Source organism: Rhinopithecus bieti, unplaced genomic scaffold, assembly GCF_001698545.2.
Source record: "Rhinopithecus bieti isolate Rb0 unplaced genomic scaffold, ASM169854v2 scaffold_15087, whole genome shotgun sequence".
Taxonomy (NCBI): domain Eukaryota; kingdom Metazoa; phylum Chordata; class Mammalia; order Primates; family Cercopithecidae; genus Rhinopithecus; species Rhinopithecus bieti.
Window position 1 is genome coordinate 2,239,777 of NW_016808547.1, and position 6,968 is coordinate 2,246,744.

General features: G+C 44.8%; 1 long non-coding RNA gene across 1 annotated transcript; it reads left to right on the forward strand.

Annotated features, from left to right (window-relative positions):
- Positions 1 to 3,736: 3,736 nt before the first annotated feature.
- Positions 3,737 to 6,345, forward strand: LOC108538635 (uncharacterized). The gene is made up of 2 exons (XR_001888142.1): positions 3,737 to 3,888; positions 5,466 to 6,345. It is a non-coding gene; the product is annotated as an uncharacterized LOC108538635 (long non-coding RNA).
- Positions 6,346 to 6,968: the final 623 nt, after the last annotated feature.

The following is a 6,968-nucleotide window of genomic DNA, read 5'->3' on the forward strand; positions in this document are numbered from 1 at the left end:
ACTTTTCTGGCTAGAGCTCTATGTCTAGCTACAGGATTGTAAATGCACCAATCAGCACTCTGTGTCTAGCTCAGGGTTTGTAAATACACCAATCACTACTCTGTATCTAGCTAACCTAGTGGGGACCTGGAGAACTTTACTGTCTAGCACTCTGTGTCTAGCTAAAGGATTGTAAAGGCACCAATCAGCACTCTGTCAAAATGGACCAATCAGCTCTCTGTAAAATGGACCAATCAGCAGGATGTGGGTGGGGCCAGATAAAAGAATAAAAGCAGGCTGCCGGAGCTAGCCAGGGGCAAGCCGCTGGCGTCGTTTGCCGTGCCTTGTTTTTTTCCTCTTCGCAATAGCTCTTCCTGCTGTTCACTGTTTGGGTCTATGCCGCCTCTATGGGGTGTAACACTCACAGCAAAGGTTTGCAGCTTCACTCTTGAGGCCAGTAAGACCATGATCCCACCAGGAGGACCCGACAACTCCAGAAACGCAGCACTTACATGCAAAGGTCTGCAGCTTCGCTCCTGAAGTCAGCAAGACCACAACCCTACCAGAAGGAACAAACCCCAAACACGTCTGAACATGAGAAGGAACAAACTCCAGACCCGCCATCTGTAAGAACTGTAAGACTCACTGCTAGGGTCCGCGGCTTCATTGTTGAAGTCAGTGAGACCAAGAACCCACCAATCACAGACACAATGACTGGTGGGAAGCCTTAAATAGATGTCACTGTAAAACAGAATGAAAACTAAAGTAGACTTAAGGGCAAAAACAACATATAAATGTTACATACCCTAACCATGTAGAAATAATGGAAGTAACTGTCAATGGAAAGAGAATGGGAAAAGGAGGTGATAATTAGAATAAACTCCCTAATTTCCTAATACCTTACAGCTGGGAATAAAAATGCATACATTTAAAGTTGACAATTCAAATTACAGAAACTGATGCACATGTAAAAGAACAAAGGTAAACAATTAGCTAATACTAGTGACTAAAATTAGGTAGTGAAAGAAAATAAGAAATAGGAGTAGGAATCAGGGATAAAGGAAAAACGGTAATAAAACAAAAATTAATAAAGTGAGTATATTTATCTCAACTCTGCTTCCAAGGCCAAAAGGAGAGATACCAAAACCCAATAGAAAATAGGTAAAGGATATTAACAGAGAATTCACAAAAAGAGGAAGGACAAATGGATGTTAAACACATGCAAAGATGCTTAACTTAATTACTCTGAGAGCTACAGGGTGTATACATTTGTAAAATCTGAAAAATCATGCATTTAATATGTGTACATTTCACTACATGTAAAATTTACCTTTTAAGAAATCCATAAACACTGAATTCTAGTTAATGATACACATGCTGAAGTGCTTTGAAGTGAAGTGTGTTAATGCTTGCATCTTTGAAATGCATTCAAAAAGTAAAAAGGATGGATAGGTGGGTAAATAGGACAAAATTTTTAAAATGCGGCAAAACATAGAATCTAGGTGGTGGATATGTATTTGTTTACTCTATAATTCTTTCAACTTCTCCGTATGTTTGAAAATGTTTGTTATAGGATGTTATAACAGCTTTCAAATTTTCTTTCAAATTGGCAAAAATAAAAGATAACGTTGTTTTCAAGATTCTGCTACTGAAACACCAGGGGTTTGGTCTGGGTCCTGTTGCTCACCGTACAGAAAGCCAGTAACTGAAACAACTAGTATTTCCAGGGCAGAAGGCTTTTTATTCTCATGATGTCAACTGGGAGAATGGGAAATAAGTCTCAAATCCATCTCCTCAACTGACTAAAATTGGGGGTTTATAGACTGAGGAAAGAATGTGGAAAAAGAGTTGGACTAGGAAGGTAAGGAAGAGTAAGGAAGATGAACGAGGGGTCTGGTGTCTCATTGTCTAGATGCCGGGATCTGGTGCCATTTCAGTCCCTTGCCTGACAGTTTCCTAAGGAAAAAACTCAGATGAGAGAAGTGTAAGTTTAAAATTTTAAGACTCGGAAGGTCAATTTCTATGTTTATTCAAAAAACCCATAAATATCAGTTCTATGGGACAATTGGGCTGGTTTCAGCTGTAGGACAACCGTCCCTCACAACCGTTGCCAATGGAAGCTTACATAGGTACAACCTCCGAGAATAATAATATCGATCAGAATTAAAATGACTTTATCCTTAGACACAGCAGTTTCGCCTGAAGGAATTTAATTACAGACATACTCAGACATGTGCAAAATGCATAGCTGCAAGGACATTTGCTCCATCAATATGTGAAAAACAAAAGACTGGAAATCCTGTCTGATAGAAGACTATGGTTGAATTTACTATGGGATATCCATACAACAAAATACAATACAGCCATTAAAAAGAAAGAGGTAACCTTCTATGTGTTGACGTTAAATAATTTCCAAAATATGTTAAACTTTAAAAGTAAGATGTGGAACAGTTTATATAACAGGCTTTCATTTGTTTGAAAAACAAATAAACATACATATTTTCTTTTATAAGAATAAAATATCTCCAGATTAGAAGGATGTATAAAGACCTGATAACAATAGTTGCCTATCTGGAGATGAGCTAGATGGCTGGGGATAGGGGTAGTGAAAACACTGATTTTACTGTTTTCTTTTGTGCTTTTGAGTTTTGAATAGTGTACAACAATTAATTATGCAAAATGTTCAATTTAATCCTCAAAAAGTTAAAAACATAATTACCATGTGATCCAGCAATGCCACTTCTGCTTATATACCCCAAAGCATTGAAAGTAGAGTCTCAAAGAGAGATTTGTACACCCATATTCATAACAACACTATTTACACAGCCAAAAGGTGAAAACATCCCGAGTGTCCATTGATGAAAAAATGGATAAACAAAATGTGGTATAAACATATATACAATGGAATATTATTCAGACCTTTAAAAAAAGGAAATTCTGACATGCTACAATATGAATGAAGCTGGAGGACATTATGCACAATGAAATAAGCCAGTCACAAAAAGATAAATACGTACAATTCCACTTACATGAAGTAGGTAGAGCAGTCAAATTCATATAGACATAAAGTAGAATGGTGGCTGCCCGGGGCTAGGGGAAGGGAAATGGGGAGTTATGGTCTAATGAGTGCACAGTTTGTTTTGCAAAATGAAGAGTTCTGGAGATGGATGGCAGCAATGGCTGCACCACAGTGTGAATGTACTTAATGCCACTGAACAGTACACAAAAATGCCGCTGCACACTTAAAAATGGTCAAGACGGTAGATTTTATGTTATGTGTATGTGGCCACACTTTTTAAAGTTTATGTGTGTGTGTGTGTGTATAAACTTTTTTTTTTTTTTTTTTTTTGGAGACACAGTCTTGCTCTGTCGCCCAGGCTAGAGTGCAGCGGTGCAACCTCCGCCTCCCAGGGTCGAGCGATTCTCTTGCCTCAGCCTCCTGAGTAGCTGGGATTACAGGCGTGCACCACCACGCCTGGCTAAATTTTTTTGTACTTTTTGTAGAGACAGGATTTTGTCATGCTGGTCTCAAACTGCTGGGCTCAAGCAATTCTCCCACCTCAGCCTCCCAAAGTGCTGGGATTACAGGCGTGAAAGTTGTTATATTTTAAAAAGAGAGAAGAAATCAGCATTAAGCAACAGTGTGTGGCAGATCCCACCCCCTTGCCAGGAAGGAGCTACCCAGGGGAGTCCACATTATATCTAGGGCTGGGCATCTCAGGAAATAACTAGTCTTCTTTGTCCCTTTCTGTTACAGTTACACTCCAGCGCCCCCACCAGCCAGCACAGCGCCTGCTCTCAGTGAACAGCCACTGCTCTCTGTGGGCGACCCCCATGATGCCTGACCACTCCCTGTGCCTCCTGGAACAGCCAGGGTCCTTCTGAAGTGGTGACCACTCCAGTCAGCAGGTCAGTGTCCCGCAAGAGTGGTGAGGGCTGAGACAAGGTCTAAGAGAGGGGAAGTCGTGGTTGACTGTGGTTACAGCTATTCCCCAGCCAGCGGGCTCTAAGCTTGCACAGACAGGTATCTTCCTAAAGTTTCAGAGTGGGTGGGGAAGATGGAGCCCCACTAGAGGAGGCAGAGACGTGTAGGGACCTAGGGTGTGGGATGAGGGACCTTGGATATGTCATTTTCCTGCTCAGTGCCTCAGTTTCCAAATTTATAAAATGGGCCTATTGATGCCTGGGTAACTTGCTTCCAGGTGTGTCACGAGCTTTAAATAACAAACAGAACACGAAGCACAGCGTACAGCCCAAGCACTCCCCAAGTTCAGGGATAAGGATGGGGATGAATGCTATGTGTGGGGAGAGGGAGCAGCAGCCAGCCCTCCTCCTAAAGCTGTCCATGGCAGCTGAACTTGGGGAGCTGCCTGCCCCCTCCAAGCCAGCTCCTCGAGCTGCCAGTTCACCCAAAGTGTGTACTGACCATCCACTGGAGCCAGGGACTGTGCATTTGGTTGTCACGCCCCTGTGAAGCAGGTATGGCCACCTGTCCTCAGCATGGAGGAAATTAGGACCCAGAGAAGTTGGCAAATCATCCCAAGATGAATGAGTGATGTGTCAGTGTAGGGACTACTGCTGGAGTCCTAACAATAATTGAGAGCTGTCCAGACCTGCACTGCAAGGCGGTGGCAGAGCTGGGACTCTTCCATGTGACTGCCAAAACCGTTCTTCCCATCACACAGTTTTCAGGCCTTGTGCTGGCCTCAGCAGGAGTCTCTAGAGAGTCCCTGTGAGGACCTGCAGCAGGGAAGGGGATATAGACCCTCCAGGCCTCTCACTCTCTTCCACGACAGCAGTCCCTCGTCGGTCTGTTCCTCTGTGGTTTTCCACAATAGGTTTCACTTGAAATCTAGGTTCTTATGCTTTAAAAAACATAATAGACCAGACACAGTGGCTCACGCCTGTAATCCCAATGCTTTGGGAGTCCGAGGCAAGAGGATTGCTTGAGCCGGGAGTTGGAGGCTGCAGTGCGCCATGATTGTGCCACTGCACCGCACTCCAGCCTGAGCGACAGAGTGAGACCCTGTCTCTAAAATATATGCATATATATCATAATTACTTAATTTTTGAAATGCTTTCAGATTACCCTCAGATAGTAGTTTGTCTAAATGGAAAGCATTATCCTAACTGCCTTTCTAAAGGGTTTCATGGAGTGGAGGCAGCTGCAGGGCCTCTATCCCCTCCCAGCCCCCAGTCCCACCCTAGTCCCACACCTGCTGGGACTCATCTGTCACCTCCCCTGCCCCAGCCTGGGGAGGCACTGGCTGCACCCTGCTAGAGCCTCTGGTTACCTACAAGGTTTCGGGCTGGGACCATGTGGGACCATGTGTACCCATCCCCTTCTACCCTCCTGCAGGGTGGTCTGAGCAGCAAGCTCTCCATGCAGGGGTAGCAGATAAGAGGGAGCAGAGGTTGGTGCCCTGCAATCACCCCAGGCACGTGACCACACCCCTCCTTCCCCACTGCTGTGGCTGTCTCTGCAGGGGTGGAAAATGGTACCAGTCAAACCCGAGGCAGAGGAGGAGCAGCCCTCAGTCGCTGCCACAAGATGGAGGAGCCCACGCCCGAGCCCGTCTATGTCGATGTGGACAAAGGGCTGACCTTGGCCTGCTTCGTCTTCCTCTGCCTCTTCCTTGTTGTGATGATCATCCGCTGTGCCAAGGTCATCATGGACCCTTACAGCGCCATCCCCACATCCACCTGGGAGGAGCAGCACCTGGACGACTGAGGCACAGCGGCGGTGGAGACTGGACCTGGCAATCTGCGGGTGGCTGTGCCCCAGGATGCACCCATGTGTCCCCTGTCAGCCTGCCATCCCACAGAGGCAAGGAATGAATCTGGTCACCCAGGGAAGGAGAAAGTGCAACTTAGCCCTGTCAGCCCTCCCTCGAGCGCCAGCGTGGAATGCCCGGGTGCCATGGGTGTCACAACCCTGGAGCAGCCAGGGGAAAAGAGCCCTGGACCAGGACCCAGGAGGCAGGGGTTCCAGTGTGGGGAGTCACTGTGAGATGATGGGGTAGTCACCTTCCCAGGCTCCTGGGCACCTTTTGGAATTGGATCCAGCAACAGACACCCCCCAGCCATCACACAACAGTGGTCTTGTCTTGAGGAGACTCTCTATCCTTAAAATACAAAGTAGCACATGGAGGCTTCCAACCAAGAGGTCCCACCTGAACCCCAGCCCCCTCCCCATGGACCAGCAATGGTGTGGCAGTGAGAGGGGAAAGCAGGTTGAGGGAGTCTCACCTGAAAATTCACGAAAGGCACAGGATATGGGCTGCTTCCAAGCAGTATTTTTTTAAACTAAATATAGAGGGATATATTTTTCCTGTTATAAATAAAATGTACATTTTAGAAACTTGGGAAAATGCAGATAAATAGAAAGAAAGGGAGGGAAATAACACTTAATAATCCCACCTCCCAGAAACCACCATTTTGATATATTTTCTTCCAGCCTTTTTACTTGTATTTTTTAGTCAAATTCATACTCCATGCATGATGGTGTATCACTTCATATGGTAGCATGAGTATTCCCCACGACATCAAACATTCTTCTTAGCTGCCAGTTTTAGTGAGACTGAAGGGTCACTTCAGTCACTACCCAACCATCAGTTGGGTAGGTCATGGTTAAAAAATCATCTCCTTTGGTTGTACTTTTAATTTTTTTCGCTAATTTTTCCTCACACAAAATTACTTCACCCAGTAACCTTTCTGAGGGTGCACAGTCCATGAGATAAATATTGAATGGGGAGATCTGGGTTCTAGTCCCACATTTATCAGTCAGGTTACAATGTGACCTTGAGCAAGTCATTTCACCTCCCAGTGCCTCAGTTTCCTCATTGTAAGATAGGAAAAGCCTTGTCATTTTAGAATGTTTATTTTTTGCATATACCTCATGTGAACAAAAAGACAGAAAGGGGAGTCAATGTGCTATAAATTTGCTATAGTCGGAGTTGGGGGGCAAGGAAGAAGTTATTGATGATGAC